Raw genomic sequence first — 22,579 nt, forward strand, 5'->3', positions numbered from 1 at the left:
ACGCCCTTTTGAGCCATGTTTGAACTTTCTATCACTTTTGGTTCCGGTAATTCTGTCGACCATATTTGTGATATTCAGGCGTCAAATGACATCTTGGAGCATGTTGGAGATAAAAAACAAAATGTGCCCAAAACGTGATATTATGACGTTATACGCCGTTCTGAGACATGTTTGAACTTTCTATCACTTTTGGTTCCGGTAATTCTGTTGAGCATACTTGTGATATTCAGGCGTCAAATGACATCTTGGAGCATGTTGGAGATAAAAAACAAAATGTGCCCAAAACGTGATATTATGACGTTATACGCCGTTCTGAGACATGTTTGAACTTTCTATCACTTTTGGTTCCGGTAATTCTGTTGAGCATACTTGTGATATTCAGGCGTCAAATGAAATCTTGGAGCATGTTGGAGATAAAAAACAAAATGTGCCCAAAACGTGATATTATGACGTTATACGCCGTTCTGAGACATGTTTGAACTTTCTATCACTTTTCGTTCCGGTAATTCTGTCGACCATATATTTGATATTCAGGCGTCAAATGACATCTAGGAGCATGTTGGAGATAAAAAACAAAATGTACCCAAAACGTGATATTATGACGTTATACGCCCTTTTGAGCCATGTTTGAACTTTCTATCACTTTTGGTTCCGGTAATTCTGTCGACCATATTTGTGATATTCAGGCGTCAAATGACATCTTGGAGCATGTTGGAGATAAAAAGAAAATGTGCCCAAAACGTGATATTATGACGTTATACGCCGTTTTGAGCCATGTTTGAACTTTCTATCACTTTCGGTTCCGATAATTCTGTTGACCATATTTGTGATATTCAGGCGCCAAATGACATGTTGGAGCATGTTGGAGATAAAAAACAAAATGTGCCCAAAACGTGATATTATGACGTTATACGCCGTTTTGAGCCATGTTTGAACTTTCTATCACTTTCGGTTCCGATAATTCTGTTGACCATATTTGTGATATTCAGGCGCCAAATGACATCTTGGAGCATGTTGGAGATAAAAAACAAAATGTGCCCAAAACGTGATATTATGACGTTATACGCCGTTTTGAGCCATGTTTGAACTTTCTATCACTTTCGGTTCCGATAATTCTGTTGACCATATTTGTGATATTCAGGCGCCAAATGACATCTTGGAGCATGTTGGAGATAAAAAACAAAATGTGCCCAAAACGTGATATTATGACGTTATACGCCGTTTTGAGCCATGTTTGAACTTTCTATCACTTTCGGTTCCGATAATTCTGTTGACCATATTTGTGATATTCAGGCGCCAAATGACATCTTGGAGCATGTTGGAGATAAAAAACAAAATGTGCCCAAAACGTGATATTATGACGTTATACGCCGTTTTTGTCACGTTTGAACTCTCTATCACTTTCGGTTCCGATAATTTTGTTGACCATATTTGTGATATTCAGGCGCCAAATGACATCTTGGAGCATGTTGGAGATAAAAAACAAAATGTGCCCAAAACGTGATATTATGACGTTATACGCCGTTTTGAGCCACGTTTGAACTCTCTATCACTTTCGGTTCCGATAATTTTGTTGACCATATTTGTGATATTCAGGCGCCAAATGACATGTTGGAGCATGTTGGAGATAAAAAACAAAATGTGCCCAAAACGTGATATTATGACGTTATACGCCGTTCTGAGCCATGTTTGAACTTTCTTTCACTTTTGGTTCCGGTAATTCTGTTGACCATATTTGTGATGTTCAGGCGCCAAATGACATCTTGGAGCATGTTGGAGATAAAAAACAAAATGTGCCCAAAACGTAATATTATGACGTTATACGACGTTCTTAGCCATGTTTGAACTTTCTATCACTTTTGGTTCCGATAATTCTGCTGACCATATTTGTGATATTCAGGCGCCAAATGACATCTTGGAGCATGTTGGAGATAAAAAACAAAATGTACCCAAAACGTGATATTATGACGTTATACGCCGTTTTGAGCCACGTTTGAACTTTCTATCACTTTTGGTTCCGGTAATTCTGTTGACCATATTTGTGATGTTCAGGCGCCAAATGACATCTTGGAGCATGTTGGAGATAAAAAACAAAATGTGCCCAAAACGTAATATTATGACGTTATACGACGTTCTTAGCCATGTTTGAACTTTCTATCACTTTTGGTTCCGATAATTCTGCTGACCATATTTGTGATATTCAGGCGCCAAATGACATCTTGGAGCATGTTGGAGATAAAAAACAAAATGTGCCCAAAACGTGATATTATGACGTTATACGCCGTTTTGAGCCACGTTTGAACTCTCTATCACTTTCGGTTCCGATAATTTTGTTGACCATATTTGTGATATTCAGGCGCCAAATGACATGTTGGAGCATGTTGGAGATAAAAAACAAAATGTGCCCAAAACGTGATATTATGACGTTATACGCCGTTCTGAGCCATGTTTGAACTTTCTTTCACTTTTGGTTCCGGTAATTCTGTTGACCATATATTTGATATTCAGGCGCCAAATGACATCTTGGAGCATGTTGGAGATAAAAAACAAAATGTGCCCAAAACGTGATATTATGACGTTATACGCCGTTTTGAGCCACGTTTGAACTTTCTATCACTTTTGGTTCCGGTAATTCTGTTGACCATATTTGTGATATTCAGGCGCCAAATGACATCTTGGAGCATGTTGGAGATAAAAAACAAAATGTGCCCAAAACGTGATATTATGACGTTATACGCCGTTTTGAGCCATGTTTGAACTTTCTATCACTTTTGGTTCCGGTAATTCTGTTGACCATATTTGTGATATTCAGGCGTCAAATGACATCTTGGAGCATGTTGGAGATAAAAAACAAAATGTGCCCAAAACGTGATATTATGACGTTATACGCCGTTTTGAGCCATGTTTGAACTTTCTATCACTTTTGGTTCCGGTAATTCTGTTGACCATATTTGTGATATTCAGGCGTCAAATGACATCTTGGAGCATGTTGGAGATAAAAAACAAAATGTGCCCAAAACGTGATATTATGACGTTATACGACGTTCTGAGCCATGTTTGAACTTTCTATCACTTTCGGTTCCGATAATTCTGTTGACCATATTTGTGATATTCAGGCGCCAAATGACATCTTGGAGCATGTTGGAGATAAAAAACAAAATGTGCCCAAAACGTGATATTATGACGTTATACGCCGTTTTTGTCACGTTTGAACTCTCTATCACTTTCGGTTCCGATAATTTTGTTGACCATATTTGTGATATTCAGGCGCCAAATGACATCTTGGAGCATGTTGGAGATAAAAAACAAAATGTGCCCAAAACGTGATATTATGACGTTATACGCCGTTTTGAGCCACGTTTGAACTTTCTATCACTTTTGGTTCCGGTAATTCTGTTGACCATATTTGTGATATTCAGGCGCCAAATGACATCTTGGAGCATGTTGGAGATAAAAAACAAAATGTGCCCAAAACGTGATATTATGACGTTATACGCCGTTTTGAGCCATGTTTGAACTTTCTATCACTTTCGGTTCCGATAATTCTGTTGACCATATTTGTGATATTCAGGCGCCAAATGACATCTTGGAGCATGTTGGAGATAAAAAACAAAATGTGCCCAAAACGTGATATTATGACGTTATACGCCGTTCTGAGCCATGTTTGAACTTTCTATCACTTTTGGTTCCGGTAATTCTGTTGACCATATATTTGATATTCAGGCGTCAAATGACATTTTGGAGCATGTTGGAGATAAAAAACAAAATGTGCCCAAAACGTGATATTATGACGTTATACGACGTTCTTAGCCATGTTTGAACTTTCTATCACTTTTGGTTCCGATAATTCTGCTGACCATATTTGTGATATTCAGGCGCCAAATGACATCTTGGAGCATGTTGGAGATAAAAAACAAAATGTGCCCAAAACGTGATATTATGACGTTATACGCCGTTTTGAGCCACGTTTGAACTCTCTATCACTTTCGGTTCCGATAATTTTGTTGACCATATTTGTGATATTCAGGCGCCAAATGACATGTTGGAGCATGTTGGAGATAAAAAACAAAATGTGCCCAAAACGTGATATTATGACGTTATACGCCGTTCTGAGCCATGTTTGAACTTTCTTTCACTTTTGGTTCCGGTAATTCTGTTGACCATATATTTGATATTCAGGCGCCAAATGACATCTTGGAGCATGTTGGAGATAAAAAACAAAATGTGCCCAAAACGTGATATTATGACGTTATACGCCGTTTTGAGCCACGTTTGAACTTTCTATCACTTTTGGTTCTGGTAATTCTGTTGACCATATTTGTGATATTCAGGCGCCAAATGACATCTTGGAGCATGTTGGAGATAAAAAACAAAATGTGCCCAAAACGTGATATTATGACGTTATACGCCGTTTTGAGCCATGTTTGAACTTTCTATCACTTTTGGTTCCGGTAATTCTGTTGACCATATTTGTGATATTCAGGCGTCAAATGACATCTTGGAGCATGTTGGAGATAAAAAACAAAATGTGCCCAAAACGTGATATTATGACGTTATACGCCGTTTTGAGCCATGTTTGAACTTTCTATCACTTTTGGTTCCGGTAATTCTGTTGACCATATTTGTGATATTCAGGCGTCAAATGACATCTTGGAGCATGTTGGAGATAAAAAACAAAATGTGCCCAAAACGTGATATTATGACGTTATACGACGTTCTGAGCCATGTTTGAACTTTCTATCACTTTCGGTTCCGATAATTCTGTTGACCATATTTGTGATATTCAGGCGCCAAATGACATCTTGGAGCATGTTGGAGATAAAAAACAAAATGTGCCCAAAACGTGATATTATGACGTTATACGCCGTTTTGAGCCATGTTTGAACTTTCTATCACTTTCGGTTCCGATAATTCTGTTGACCATATTTGTGATATTCAGCCGCCAAATGACATCTTGGAGCATGTTGGAGATAAAAAACAAAATGTGCCCAAAACGTGATATTATGACGTTATACGCCGTTTTGAGCCACGTTTGAACTCTCTATCACTTTCGGTTCCGATAATTTTGTTGACCATATTTGTGATATTCAGGCGCCAAATGACATCTTGGAGCATGTTGGAGATAAAAAACAAAATGTGCCCAAAACGTGATATTATGACGTTATACGCCGTTCTGAGCCATGTTTGAACTTTCTATCACTTTTGGTTCCGATAATTCTGCTGACCATATTTGTGATATTCAGGCGCCAAATGACATCTTGGAGCATGTTGGAGATAAAAAACAAAATGTGCCCAAAACGTGATATTATGATGTTATACGCCGTTTTGAGCCATGTTTGAACTTTGTGTCACTTTCGGTTCCGATAATTCTGTTGACCATATTTGTGATATTCAGGCGCCAAATGACATGTTGGAGATAAAAAACAAAATGTGCCCAAAACGTGATATTATGACGTTATACGCCGTTCTGAGCCATGTTTGAACTCTCTATCACTTTCGGTTCCGATAATTCTGTTAACCATATTTGTGATATTCAGGCGCCAAATGACATGTTGGAGCATGTTGGAGGTAAAAAACAAAATGTGCCCAAAACGTGATATTATGACGTTATAGGCCGTTCTGAGCCATGTTTGAACTTTCTATCACTTTTGGCTCCGGTAATTCTGTTGACCATATATTTGATATTCAGGCGCCAAATGACACCTTGGAGCATGTTGGAGATAAAAAACAAAATGTGCCCAAAACGTGATATTATGACGTTATACGCCGTTTTGAGCCATGTTTGAACTTTCTATCACTTTCGGTTCCGATAATTCTGTTGACCATATTTGTGATATTCAGGCGCCAAATGACATGTTGGAGATAAAAAACAAAATGTGCCCAAAACGTGATATTATGACGTTATACGTCGTTCTGAGCCATGTTTGAACTCTCTATCACTTTCGGTTCCGATAATTCTGTTGACCATATTTGTGATATTCAGGCGCCAAATGACATGTTGGAGCATGTTGGAGATAAAAAACAAAATGTGCCCAAAACGTGATATTATGACGTTATACGTCGTTCTGAGCCATGTTTGAACTCTCTATCACTTTCGGTTCCGATAATTCTGTTGACCATATTTGTGATATTCAGGCGCCAAATGACATGTTGGAGCATGTTGGAGATAAAAAACAAAATGTGCCCAAAACGTGATATTATGACGTTATACGCCGTTCTGAGCCATGTTTGAACTTTCTATCACTTTTGGTTCCGGTAATTCTGTTGACCATATTTGTGATATTCAGGCGCCAAATGACATCTTGGAGCATGTTGGAGATAAAAAACAAAATGTGCCCAAAACGTGATATTATGACGTTATACGCCGTTCTGAGCCATGTTTGAACTTTCTATCACTTTTGGTTCCGATAATTCTGTTGACCATATTTGTGATATTCAGGCGTCAAATGACAACTTGGAGCATGTTGGAGATAAAAAACAAAATGTGCCCAAAACGTGATATTATGACGTTATACGCCGTTTTGAGCCATGTTTGAACTTTCTATCACTTTCGGTTCCGATAATTCTGTTGACCATATTTGTGATATTCAGGCGCCAAATGACATCTTGGAGCATGTTGGAGATAAAAAACAAAATGTACCCAAAACGTGATATTATGACGTTATACGCCCTTTTGAGCCATGTTTGAACTTTCTATCACTTTTGGTTCCGGTAATTCTGTCGACCATATTTGTGATATTCAGGCGTCAAATGACATCTTGGAGCATGTTGGAGATAAAAAACAAAATGTGCCCAAAACGTGATATTATGACGTTATACGCCGTTCTGAGACATGTTTGAACTTTCTATCACTTTTGGTTCCGGTAATTCTGTTGACCATACTTGTGATATTCAGGCGTCAAATGACATCTTGGAGCATGTTGGAGATAAAAAACAAAATGTGCCCAAAACGTGATATTATGACGTTATACGCCGTTCTGAGACATGTTTGAACTTTCTATCACTTTTCGTTCCGGTAATTCTGTCGACCATATATTTGATATTCAGGCGTCAAATGACATCTAGGAGCATGTTGGAGATAAAAAACAAAATGTGCCCAAAACGTGATGTTATGACGTTATACGCCCTTTTGAGCCATGTTTGAACTTTCTATCACTTTTGGTTCCGGTAATTCTGTCGACCATATTTGTGATATTCAGGCGTCAAATGACATCTTGGAGCATGTTGGAGATAAAAAGAAAATGTGCCCAAAACGTGATATTATGACGTTATACGCCGTTTTGAGCCATGTTTGAACTTTCTATCACTTTCGGTTCCGATAATTCTGTTGACCATATTTGTGATATTCAGGCGCCAAATGACATCTTGGAGCATGTTGGAGATAAAAAACAAAATGTACCCAAAACGTGATATTATGACGTTATACGCCCTTTTGAGCCATGTTTGAACTTTCTATCACTTTTGGTTCCGGTAATTCTGTCGACCATATTTGTGATATTCAGGCGTCAAATGACATCTTGGAGCATGTTGGAGATAAAAAACAAAATGTGCCCAAAACGTGATATTATGACGTTATACGCCGTTCCGAGACATGTTTGAACTTTCTATCACTTTTGGTTCCGGTAATTCTGTTGACCATACTTGTGATATTCAGGCGTCAAATGACATCTTGGAGCATGTTGGAGATAAAAAACAAAATGTGCCCAAAACGTGATATTAAGACGTTATACGCCGTTCTGAGCCATGTTTGAACTTTCTATCACTTTTGGTTCCGATAATTCTGCTGACCATATTTGTGATATTCAGACGCCAAATGACATCTTGGAGCAAGTTGGAGATAAAAAACAAAATGTGCCCAAAACGTGATATTATGACGTTATACGCCGTTCTGAGACATGTTTGAACTTTCTATCACTTTTCGTTCCGGTAATTCTGTCGACCATATATTTGATATTCAGATGCCAAATGTCACATTGGAGCATGTTGGAGATAAAAAACAAAATGTGCCCAAAACGTGATATCATGACGTTATACGCCGTTTTGAGCCATGCTTGAACTCTCTATCACTTTTGGTTCCGATAGTTCTGCTGACCATATTTGTGATATTCAGACGCCAAATGACATCTTGGAGCATGTTGGAGATAAAAAACAAAATGTGCCCAAAACGTGATATTATGACGTTATACGACGTTCTGAGCCATGTTTGAACTTTCTATCACTTTTGGTTCCTATAATTCTGCTGACCATATTTGTGATATTCAGGCGCCAAATGACATGTTGGAGATAAAAAACAAAATGTGCCCAAAACGTCATATTATAACGTTATACGTCGTTCTGAGCCATGTTTGAACTCTCTATCACTTTCGGTTCCGATAATTCTGTTGACCATATTTGTGATATTCAGGCGCCAAATGACATGTTGGAGCATGTTGGAGATAAAAAACAAAATGTGCCCAAAACGTGATATTATGACGTTATACGTCGTTCTGAGCCATGTTTGAACTCTCTATCACTTTCGGTTCCGATAATTCTGTTGACCATATTTGTGATATTCAGGCGCCAAATGACATGTTGGAGCATGTTGGAGATAAAAAACAAAATGTGCCCAAAACGTGATATTATGACGTTATACGCCGTTCTGAGCCATGTTTGAACTTTCTATCACTTTTGGTTCCGGTAATTCTGTTGACCATATTTGTGATATTCAGGCGCCAAATGACATCTTGGAGCATGTTGGAGATAAAAAACAAAATGTGCCCAAAACGTGATATTATGACGTTATACACCGTTCTGAGCCATGTTTGAACTTTCTATCACTTTTGGTTCCGATAATTCTGTTGACCATATTTGTGATATTCAGGCGTCAAATGACAACTTGGAGCATGTTGGAGATAAAAAACAAAATGTGCCCAAAACGTGATATTATGACGTTATACGCCGTTTTGAGCCATGTTTGAACTTTCTATCACTTTCGGTTCCGATAATTCTGTTGACCATATTTGTGATATTCAGGCGCCAAATGACATCTTGGAGCATGTTGGAGATAAAAAACAAAATGTACCCAAAACGTGATATTATGACGTTATACGCCCTTTTGAGCCATGTTTGAACTTTCTATCACTTTTGGTTCCGGTAATTCTGTCGACCATATTTGTGATATTCAGGCGTCAAATGACATCTTGGAGCATGTTGGAGATAAAAAACAAAATGTGCCCAAAACGTGATATTATGACGTTATACGCCGTTCTGAGACATGTTTGAACTTTCTATCACTTTTGGTTCCGGTAATTCTGTTGACCATACTTGTGATATTCAGGCGTCAAATGACATCTTGGAGCATGTTGGAGATAAAAAACAAAATGTGCCCAAAACGTGATATTATGACGTTATACGCCGTTCTGAGACATGTTTGAATTTTCTATCACTTTTCGTTCCGGTAATTCTGTCGACCATATATTTGATATTCAGGCGTCAAATGACATCTAGGAGCATGTTGGAGATAAAAAACAAAATGTGCCCAAAACGTGATATTATGACGTTATACGCCCTTTTGAGCCATGTTTGAACTTTCTATCACTTTTGGTTCCGGTAATTCTGTCGACCATATTTGTGATATTCAGGCGTCAAATGACATCTTGGAGCATGTTGGAGATAAAAAGAAAATGTGCCCAAAACGTGATATTATGACGTTATACGCCGTTTTGAGCCATGTTTGAACTTTCTATCACTTTCGGTTCCGATAATTCTGTTGACCATATTTGTGATATTCAGGCGCCAAATGACATCTTGGAGCATGTTGGAGATAAAAAACAAAATGTACCCAAAACGTGATATTATGACGTTATACGCCCTTTTGAGCCATGTTTGAACTTTCTATCACTTTTGGTTCCGGTAATTCTGTCGACCATATTTGTGATATTCAGGCGTCAAATGACATCTTGGAGCATGTTGGAGATAAAAAACAAAATGTGCCCAAAACGTGATATTATGACGTTATACGCCGTTCCGAGACATGTTTGAACTTTCTATCACTTTTGGTTCCGGTAATTCTGTTGACCATACTTGTGATATTCAGGCGTCAAATGACATCTTGGAGCATGTTGGAGATAAAAAACAAAATGTGCCCAAAACGTGATATTATGACGTTATACGCCGTTCTGAGCCATGTTTGAACTTTCTATCACTTTTGGTTCCGATAATTCTGCTGACCATATTTGTGATATTCAGACGCCAAATGACATCTTGGAGCAAGTTGGAGATAAAAAACAAAATGTGCCCAAAACGTGATATTATGACGTTATACGCCGTTCTGAGACATGTTTGAACTTTCTATCACTTTTCGTTCCGGTAATTCTGTCGACCATATATTTGATATTCAGATGCCAAATGTCACATTGGAGCATGTTGGAGATAAAAAACAAAATGTGCCCAAAACGTGATATCATGACGTTATACGCCGTTTTGAGCCATGCTTGAACTCTCTATCACTTTTGGTTCCGATAGTTCTGCTGACCATATTTGTGATATTCAGACGCCAAATGACATCTTGGAGCATGTTGGAGATAAAAAACAAAATGTGCCCAAAACGTGATATTATGACGTTATACGACGTTCTGAGCCATGTTTGAACTTTCTATCACTTTTGGTTCCGATAATTCTGCTGACCATATTTGTGATATTCAGGCGCCAAATGACATCTTGGAGCATGTTGGAGATAAAAAACAAAATGTGCCCAAAACGTGATATTATGACGTTATACGCCGTTCTGAGCCATGTTTGAACTTTCTATCACTTTTGGTTCCGGTAATTCTGTCGACCATATATTTGATATTCAGATGCCAAATGTCACATTGGAGCATGTTGGAGATAAAAAACAAAATGTGCCCAAAACGTGATATCATGACGTTATACGCCGTTTTGAGCCATGCTTGAACTCTCTATCACTTTTGGTTCCGATAGTTCTGCTGACCATATTTGTGATATTCAGACGCCAAATGACATCTTGGAGCATGTTGGAGATAAAAAACAAAATGTGCCCAAAACGTGATATTATGACGTTATACGACGTTCTGAGCCATGTTTGAACTTTCTATCACTTTTGGTTCCTATAATTCTGCTGACCATATTTGTGATATTCAGGCGCCAAATGACATCTTGGAGCATGTTGGAGATAAAAAACAAAATGTGCCCAAAACGTGATATTATGACGTTATACGCCGTTCTGAGCCATGTTTGAACTTTCTATCACTTTCGGTTCCGATAATTCTGTTGACCATATTTGTGATATTCAGGCGTAAAATGACATCTTGGAGCATGTTGGAGATAAAAAACAAAATGTGCCCAAAACGTGATATTATGACGTTATACGCCCTTTCGAGCCATGTTTGAACTTTCTATCACTTTTGGTTCCGGTAATTCTGTCGACCATATTTGTGATATTCAGGCGTCAAATGACATCTTGGAGCATGTTGGAGATAAAAAACAAAATGTGCCCAAAACGTGATATTATGACGTTATACGACGTTTTGAGCCATGTTTGAACTTTCTATCACTTTTGGTTCCGATAATTCTGCTGACCATATTTGTGATATTCAGGCGCCAAATGACATCTTGGAGCATGTTGGAGATAAAAAACAAAATGTGCCCAAAACGTGATATTATGACGTTATACGCCGTTCTGAGACATGTTTGAACTTTCTATCACTTTTCGTTCCGGTAATTCTGTCGACCATATATTTGATATTCAGGCGTCAAATGACATCTAGGAGCATGTTGGAGATAAAAAACAAAATGTGCCCAAAACGTGATATTATGACGTTATACGCCCTTTTGAGCCATGTTTGAACTTTCTATCACTTTTGGTTCCGGTAATTCTGTAGACCATATTTGTGATATTCAGGCGTCAAATGACATCTTGGAGCATGTTGGAGATAAAAAACAAAATGTGCCCAAAACGTGATATTATGCCGTTATACGACGTTCTGAGCCATGTTTGAACTTTCTATCACTTTCGGTTCCGATAATTCTGTTGACCATATTTGTGATATTCAGGCGCCAAATGACATCTTGGAGCATGTTGGAGATAAAAAACAAAATGTGCCCAAAACGTGATATTATGACGTTATACGCCGTTCTGAGCCATGTTTGAACTTTCTATCACTTTTGGTTCCGGTAATTCTGTTGACCATATTTGTGATATTCAGGCGCCAAATGACATCTTGGAGCATGTTGGAGATAAAAAACAAAATGTGCCCAAAACGTGATATTATGACGTTATACGCCGTTCTGAGCCATGTTTGAACTTTCTATCACTTTTGGTTCCGATAATTCTGTTGACCATATTTGTGATATTCAGGCGTCAAATGACAACTTGGAGCATGTTGGAGATAAAAAACAAAATGTGCCCAAAACGTGATATTATGACGTTATACGCCCTTTTGAGCCATGTTTGAACTTTCTATCACTTTTGGTTCCGGTAATTCTGTCGACCATATTTGTGATATTCAGGCGTCAAATGACATCTTGGAGCATGATGGAGATAAAAAGAAAATGTGCCCAAAACGTGATATTATGACGTTATACGCCGTTTTGAGCCATGTTTGAACTTTCTATCACTTTCGGTTCCGATAATTCTGTTGACCATATTTGTGATATTCAGGCGCCAAATGACATCTTGGAGCATGTTGGAGATAAAAAACAAAATGTACCCAAAACGTGATATTATGACGTTATACGCCGTTCTGAGACATGTTTGAACTTTCTATCACTTTTGGTTCCGGTAATTCTGTCGACCATATTTGTGATATTCAGGCGTCAAATGACATCTTGGAGCATGTTGGAGATAAAAAGAAAATGTGCCCAAAACGTGATATTATGACGTTATACGCCGTTTTGAGCCATGTTTGAACTTTCTATCACTTTCGGTTCCGATAATTCTGTTGACCATATTTGTGATATTCAGGCGCCAAATGACATCTTGGAGCATGTTGGAGATAAAAAACAAAATGTACCCCGTGATATTATGACGTTATACGCCCTTTTGAGCCATGTTTGAACTTTCTATCACTTTTGGTTCCGGTAATTCTGTCGACCATATTTGTGATATTCAGGCGTCAAATGACATCTTGGAGCATGTTGGAGATAAAAAACAAAATGTGCCCAAAACGTGATATTATGACGTTATACGCCCTTTCGAGCCATGTTTGAACTTTCTATCACTTTTGGTTCCGGTAATTCTGTCGACCATATTTGTGATATTCAGGCGTCAAATGACATCTTGGAGCATGTTGGAGATAAAAAACAAAATGTGCCCAAAACGTGATATTATGACGTTATACGACGTTCTGAGCCATGTTTGAACTTTCTATCACTTTTGGTTCCGATAATTCTGCTGACCATATTTGTGATATTCAGGCGCCAAATGACATCTTGGAGCATGTTGGAGATAAAAAACAAAATGTGCCCAAAACGTGATATTATGACGTTATACGCCGTTCTGAGACATGTTTGAACTTTCTATCACTTTTGGTTCCGGTAATTCTGTTGACCATACTTGTGATATTCAGGCGTCAAATGACATCTTGGAGCATGTTGGAGATAAAAAACAAAATGTGCCCAAAACGTGATATTATGACGTTATACGCCGTTCTGAGACATGTTTGAACTTTCTATCACTTTTCGTTCCGGTAATTCTGTCGACCATATATTTGATATTCAGGCGTCAAATGACATCTAGGAGCATGTTGGAGATAAAAAACAAAATGTGCCCAAAACGTGATATTATGACGTTATACGCCCTTTTGAGCCATGTTTGAACTTTCTATCACTTTTGGTTCCGGTAATTCTGTCGACCATATTTGTGATATTCAGGCGCCAAATGACATCTTGGAGCATGTTCGAGATAAAAAACAAAATGTGCCCAAAACGTGATATTATGACGTTATACGCCGTTTTGAGCCATGTTTGAACTTTCTATCACTTTTGGTTCCGGTAATTCTGTAGACCATATTTGTGATATTCAGGCGTCAAATGACATCTTGGAGCATGTTGGAGATAAAAAACAAAATGTGCCCAAAACGTGATATTATGACGTTATACGACGTTCTGAGCCATGTTTGAACTTTCTATCACTTTCGGTTCCGATAATTCTGTTGACCATATTTGTGATATTCAGGCGCCAAATGACATCTTGGAGCATGTTGGAGATAAAAAACAAAATGTGCCCAAAACGTGATATTATGACGTTATACGCCGTTCTGAGCCATGTTTGAACTTTCTATCACTTTTGGTTCCGGTAATTCTGTTGACCATATTTGTGATATTCAGGCGCCAAATGACATCTTGGAGCATGTTGGAGATAAAAAACAAAATGTGCCCAAAACGTGATATTATGACGTTATACGCCGTTCTGAGCCATGTTTGAACTTTCTATCACTTTTGGTTCCGATAATTCTGTTGACCATATTTGTGATATTCAGGCGTCAAATGACAACTTGGAGCATGTTGGAGATAAAAAACAAAATGTGCCCAAAACGTGATATTATGACGTTATACGCCCTTTTGAGCCATGTTTGAACTTTCTATCACTTTTGGTTCCGGTAATTCTGTCGACCATATTTGTGATATTCAGGCGTCAAATGACATCTTGGAGCATGATGGAGATAAAAAGAAAATGTGCCCAAAACGTGATATTATGACGTTATACGCCGTTTTGAGCCATGTTTGAACTTTCTATCACTTTCGGTTCCGATAATTCTGTTGACCATATTTGTGATATTCAGGCGCCAAATGACATCTTGGAGCATGTTGGAGATAAAAAACAAAATGTACCCAAAACGTGATATTATGACGTTATACACCGTTCTGAGACATGTTTGAACTTTCTATCACTTTTGGTTCCGGTAATTCTGTCGACCATATTTGTGATATTCAGGCGTCAAATGACATCTTGGAGCATGTTGGAGATAAAAAGAAAATGTGCCCAAAACGTGATATTATGACGTTATACGCCGTTTTGAGCCATGTTTGAACTTTCTATCGCTTTCGGTTCCGATAATTCTGTTGACCATATTTGTGATATTCAGGCGCCAAATGACATCTTGGAGCATGTTGGAGATAAAAAACAAAATGTACCCAAAACGTGATATTATGACGTTATACGCCCTTTTGAGCCATGTTTGAACTTTCTATCACTTTTGGTTCCGGTAATTCTGTCGACCATATTTGTGATATTCAGGCGTCAAATGACATCTTGGAGCATGTTGGAGATAAAAAACAAAATGTGCCCAAAACGTGATATTATGACGTTATACGCCGTTCTGAGACATGTTTGAACTTTCTATCACTTTTCGTTCCGGTAATTCTGTCGACCATATATTTGATATTCAGGCGTCAAATGACATCTAGGAGCATGTTGGAGATAAAAAACAAAATGTACCCAAAACGTGATATTATGACGTTATACGCCCTTTTGAGCCATGTTTGAACTTTCTATCACTTTTGGTTCCGGTAATTCTGCTGACCATATTTGTAATATTCAGACGCCAAATGACATCTTGGAGCAAGTTGGAGATAAAAAACAAAATGTGCCCAAAACGTGATATTATGACGTTATACGCCGTTCTGAGACATGTTTGAACTTTCTATCACTTTTGGTTCCGATAATTCTGCTGACCATATTTGTGATATTCAGACGCCAAATGACATCTAGGAGCATGTTGGAGATAAAAAACAAAATGTACCCAAAACGTGATATTATGACGTTATACGCCCTTTTGAGCCATGTTTGAACTTTCTATCACTTTTGGTTCCGGTAATTCTGTCGACCATATTTGTGATATTCAGGCGTCAAATGACATCTTGGAGCATGTTGGAGATAAAAAACAAAATGTGCCCAAAACGTGATATTATGACGTTATACGCCGTTCTGAGCCATGTTTGAACTTTCTATCACTTTTGGTTCCGGTAATTCTGTTGACCATATATTTGATATTCAGGCGTCAAATGACATCTTGGAGCAAGTTGGAGATAAAAAACAAAATGTGCCCAAAACGTCATATTATGACGTTATACGACGTTCTGAGCCATGTTTGAACTTTCTATCACTTTTGGTTCCGGTAATTCTGTCGACCATATTTGTGATATTCAGGCGTCAAATGACATCTTGGAGCATGTTGGAGATAAAAAATAAAATGTGCCCAAAACGTGATATTATGACGTTATACGACGTTCTGAGCCATGATTGAACTTTCTATCACTTTTGGTTCCGATAATTCTGCTGACCATATTTGTGATATTCAGACGCCAAATGACATCTTGGAGCAAGTTGGAGATAAAAAACAAAATGTGCCCAAAACGTGATATTATGACGTTATACGACGTTCTGAGCCATGTTTGAACTTTCTATCACTTTTGGTTCCGGTAATTCTGTCGACCATATTTGTGATATTCAGGCGTCAAATGACATCTTGGAGCATGTAGGAGATAAAAAACAAAATGTGCCCAAAACGTGATATTATGACGTTATACGCCGTTTTGAGCCATGTTTGAACTTTCTATCACTTTTCGTTCCGGTAATTCTGTCGACCATATATTTGATATTCAGATGCCAAATGTCACATTGGAGCATGTTGAAGATAAAAAACAAAATGTGCCCAAAACGTGATATTATGACGTTATACGCCCTTTTGAGCCATGTTTGAACTTTCTATCACTTTTGGTTCCGGTAATTCTGTCGACCATATTTGTGATATTCAGGCGTCAAATGACATCTTGGAGCATGTTGGAGATAAAAAACAAAATGTGCCCAAAACGTGATATTATGACGTTATACGCCGTTCTGAGACATGTTTGAACTTTCTATCACTTTTCGTTCCGGTAATTCTGTCGACCATATATTTGATATTCAGGCGCCAAATGACATCTTGGAGCATGTTGGAGATAAAAAACAAAATGTGCTCAAAACGTGATATTATGACGTTATACGACGTTCTGAGCCATGTTTGAACTTTCTATCACTTTTGGTTCCGATAATTCTGCTGACCATATTTGTGATATTCAGGCGTCAAATGACATCTTGGAGCATGTTGGAGATAAAAAACAAAATGTGCCCAAAACGTGATATTATGACGTTATACGCCGTTTTGAGCCATGTTTGAACTCTCTATCACTTTTGGTTCCGGTAATTCTGTCGACCATATTTGTGATATTCAGGCGCCAAATGACATCTTGGAGCATGTTGGAGATAAAAAACAAAATGTGCCCAAAACGTGTTATTATGACGTTATACGCCGTTTTGAGCCATGTTTGAACTTTCTATCACTTTTGGTTCCGATAATTCTGCTGACCATATTTGTGATATTCAGACGCCAAATGACATCTTGTGCAAGTTGGAGATAAAAAACAAAATGTGCCCAAAACGTGATATTATGACGTTATACGCCGTTCTGAGACATGTTTGAACTTTCTATCACTTTTGGTTCCGATAATTCTGCTGACCATATTTGTGATATTCAGACGCCAAATGACATCTAGGAGCATGTTGGAGATAAAAAACAAAATGTACCCAAAACATGATATTATGACGTTATACGCCCTTTTGAGCCATGTTTGAACTTTCTATCACTTTTGGTTCCGGTAATTCTGTCGACCATATTTGTGATATTCAGGCGTCAAATGACATCTTGGAGCATGTTGGAGATAAAAAACAAAATGTGCCCAAAACGTGATATTATGACGTTATACGACGTTCTGAGCCATGTTTGAACTTTCTATCACTTTTGGTTCCGATAATTCTGCTGACCATATTTGTGATATTCAGACGCCAAATGACATCTTGGAGCAAGTTGGAGATAAAAAACAAAATGTGCCCAAAACGTGATATTATGACGTTATACGACGTTCTGAGCCATGTTTGAACTTTCTATCACTTTTGGTTCCGGTAATTCTGTTGACCATATATTTGATATTCAGGCGTCAAATGACATCTTGGAGCAAGTTGGAGATAAAAAACAAAATGTGCCCAAAACGTCATATTATGACGTTATACGACGTTCTGAGCCATGTTTGAACTTTCTATCACTTTTGGTTCCGGTAATTCTGTCGACCATATTTGTGATATTCAGGCGTCAAATGACATCTTGGAGCATGTTGGAGATAAAAAACAAAATGTGCCCAAAACGTGATATTATGACGTTATACGACGTTCTGAGCCATGTTTGAACTTTCTATCACTTTTGGTTCCGATAATTCTGCTGACCATATTTGTGATATTCAGACGCCAAATGACATCTTGGAGCAAGTTGGAGATAAAAAACAAAATGTGCCCAAAACGTGATATTATGACGTTATACGACGTTCTGAGCCATGTTTGAACTTTCTATCACTTTTGGTTCCGGTAATTCTGTCGACCATATTTGTGATATTCAGGCGTCAAATGACATCTTGGAGCATGTAGGAGATAAAAAACAAAATGTGCCCAAAACGTGATATTATGACGTTATACGCCGTTTTGAGCCATGTTTGAACTCTCTATCACTTTTGGTTCCGGTAATTCTGTCGACCATATTTGTGATATTCAGGCGTCAAATGACATCTTGGAGCATGTTGGAGATAAAAAACAAAATGTGCCCAAAACGTGATATTATGACGTTATACGCCGTTTTGAGTCATGTTTGAACTTTCTATCACTTTTCGTTCCGGTAATTCTGTCGACCATATATTTGATATTCAGATGCCAAATGTCACATTGGAGCATGTTGAAGATAAAAAACAAAATGTGCCCAAAACGTGATATTATGACGTTATACGCCCTTTTGAGCCATGTTTGAACTTTCTATCACTTTGGGTTCCGGTAATTCTGTCGACCATATTTGTGATATTCAGGCGTCAAATGACATCTTGGAGCATGTTGGAGATAAAAAACAAAATGTGCCCAAAACGTGATATTATGACGTTATACGCCGTTCTGAGACATGTTTGAACTTTCTATCACTTTTCGTTCCGGTAATTCTGTCGACCATATATTTAATATTCAGGCGCCAAATGACATCTCGGAGCATGTTGGAGATAAAAAACAAAATGTGCCCAAAACGTGATATTATGACGTTATACGACGTTCTGAGCCATGTTTGAACTTTCTATCACTTTTGGTTCCGATAATTCTGCTAACCATGTTTGTGATATTCAGGCGCCAAATGACATCTTGGAGCAAGTTGGAGATAAAAAACAAAATGTGCCCAAAACGTGATATTATGACGTTATACGACGTTCTGAGCCATGTTTGAACTTTCTATCACTTTTGGTTCCGGTAATTCTGTTGACCATATATTTGATATTCAGGCGTCAAATGACATCTTGGAGCAAGTTGGAGATAAAAAACAAAATGTGCCCAAAACGTCATATTATGACGTTATACGACGTTCTGAGCCATGTTTGAACTTTCTATCACTTTTGGTTCCGGTAATTCTGTCGACCATATTTGTGATATTCAGGCGTCAAATGACATCTTGGAGCATGTTGGAGATAAAAAACAAAATGTGCCCAAAACGTGATATTATGACGTTATACGACGTTCTGAGCCATGTTTGAACTTTCTATCACTTTTGGTTCCGATAATTCTGCTGACCATATTTGTGATATTCAGACGCCAAATGACATCTTGGAGCAAGTTGGAGATAAAAAACAAAATGTGCCCAAAACGTGATATTATGACGTTATACGACGTTCTGAGCCATGTTTGAACTTTCTATCACTTTTGGTTCCGGTAATTCTGTCGACCATATTTGTGATATTCAGGCGTCAAATGACATCTTGGAGCATGTAGGAGATAAAAAACAAAATGTGCCCAAAACGTGATATTATGACGTTATACGCCGTTTTGAGCCATGTTTGAACTCTCTATCACTTTTGGTTCCGGTAATTCTGTCGACCATATTTGTGATATTCAGGCGTCAAATGACATCTTGGAGCATGTTGGAGATAAAAAACAAAATGTGCCCAAAACGTGATATTATGACGTTATACGCCGTTTTGAGTCATGTTTGAACTTTCTATCACTTTTCGTTCCGGTAATTCTGTCGACCATATATTTGATATTCAGATGCCAAATGTCACATTGGAGCATGTTGAAGATAAAAAACAAAATGTGCCCAAAACGTGATATTATGACGTTATACGCCCTTTTGAGCCATGTTTGAACTTTCTATCACTTTGGGTTCCGGTAATTCTGTCGACCATATTTGTGATATTCAGGCGTCAAATGACATCTTGGAGCATGTTGGAGATAAAAAACAAAATGTGCCCAAAACGTGATATTATGACGTTATACGCCGTTCTGAGACATGTTTGAACTTTCTATCACTTTTCGTTCCGGTAATTCTGTCGACCATATATTTAATATTCAGGCGCCAAATGACATCTCGGAGCATGTTGGAGATAAAAAACAAAATGTGCCCAAAACGTGATATTATGACGTTATACGACGTTCTGAGCCATGTTTGAACTTTCTATCACTTTTGGTTCCGATAATTCTGCTAACCATGTTTGTGATATTCAGGCGCCAAATGACATCTTGGAGCATGTTGGAGATAAAAAACAAAATGTGCCCAAAACGTGATATTATGACGTTATACGCCGTTTTGAGCCATGTTTGAACTTTCTATCACTTTTGGTTCCGATAATTCTGCTGACCATATTTGTGATATTCAGACGCCAAATGACATCTTGGAGCAAGTTGGAGATAAAAAACAAAATGTGCCCAAAACGTGATATTATGACGTTATACGCCGTTCTGAGACATGCTTGAACTTTCTATCACTTTTGGTTCCGGTAATTCTGTTGACCATACTTGTGATATTCAGGCGTCAAATGACATCTAGGAGCATGTTGGAGATAAAAAACAAAATGTACCCAAAACGTGATATTATGACGTTATACGCCCTTTTGAGCCATGTTTGAACTTTCTATCACTTTTGGTTCCGGTAATTCCGTCGACCATATTTGTGATATTCAGGCGTCAAATGACATCTTGGAGCATGTAGGAGATAAAAAACAAAATGTGCCCAAAACGTGATATTATGACGTTATACGCCGTTTTGAGCCATGTTTGAACTCTCTATCACTTTTGGTTCCGGTAATTCTGTCGACCATATTTGTGATATTCAGGCGTCAAATGACATCTTGGAGTATGTTGGAGATAAAAAACAAAATGTGCCCAAAACGTGATATTATGACGTTATACGCCGTTTTGAGCCATGTTTGAACTTTCTATCACTTTTCGTTCCGGTAATTCTGTCGACCATATATTTGATATTCAGATGCCAAATGTCACATTGGAGCATGTTGAAGATAAAAAACAAAATGTGCCCAAAACGTGATATTATGACGTTATACGCCGTTTTGAGCCATGTTTGAACTTTCTATCACTTTCGGTTCCGATAATTCTGTTGACCATATTTGTGATATTCAGGCGCCAAATGACATCTTGGAGCATGTTGGAGATAAAAAACAAAATGTACCCAAAACGTGATATTATGACGTTATACGCCCTTTTGAGCCATGTTTGAACTTTCTATCACTTTTGGTTCCGGTAATTCTGTCGACCATATTTGTGATATTCAGACGCCAAATGACATCTTGGAGCATGTTGGAGATAAAAAACAAAATGTGCCCAAAACGTGATATTATGACGTTATACGACGTTCTAAGCCATGTTTGAACTTTCTATCACTTTTGGTTCCGATAATCCTGCTGACCATATTTGTGATATTCAGGCGCCAAATGACATCTTGGAGCATGTTGGAGATAAAAAACAAAATGTGCCCAAAACGTAATATTATGACGTTATACGCCCTTTTGAGCCATGTTTGAACTTTCTATCACTTTTGGTTCCGGTAATTCTGTCGACCATATTTGTGATATTCAGGCGTCAAATGACATCTTGGAGCATGTTGGAGATAAAAAACAAAATGTGCCCAAAACGTGATATTATGACGTTATACGCCGTTTTGAGCCATGTTTGAACTTTCCATCACTTTCGGTTCCGATAATTCTGTTGACCATATTTGTGATATTCAGGCGCCAAATGACATCTTGGAGCATGTTGGAGATAAAAAACAAAATGTACCCAAAACGTGATATTATGACGTTATACGCCCTTTTGAGCCATGTTTGAACTTTCTATCACTTTTGGTTCCGGTAATTCTGTCGACCATATTTGTGATATTCAGGCGTCAAATGACATCTTGGAGCATGTTGGAGATAAAAAACAAAATGTGCCCGAAACGTGATATTATGACGTTATACGCCGATCTGAGCCATGTTTGAACTTTCTATCACTTTTGGTTCCTATAATTCTGCTGACCATATTTGTGATATTCAGACGCCAAATGACATCTTGGAGCATGTTGGAGATAAAAAACAAAATGTGCCCAAAACGTGATATTATGACGTTATACGACGTTCTGAGCCATGTTTGAACTTTCTATCACTTTTGGTTCCGGTAATTCTGTCGACCATATTTGTGATATTCAGGCGTCAAATGACATCTTGGAGCATGTAGGAGATAAAAAACAAAATGTGC

This window comes from Onthophagus taurus, chromosome 8 (genome assembly GCF_036711975.1).
Source record: "Onthophagus taurus isolate NC chromosome 8, IU_Otau_3.0, whole genome shotgun sequence".
Taxonomy (NCBI): Eukaryota; Metazoa; Arthropoda; class Insecta; order Coleoptera; family Scarabaeidae; genus Onthophagus; species Onthophagus taurus.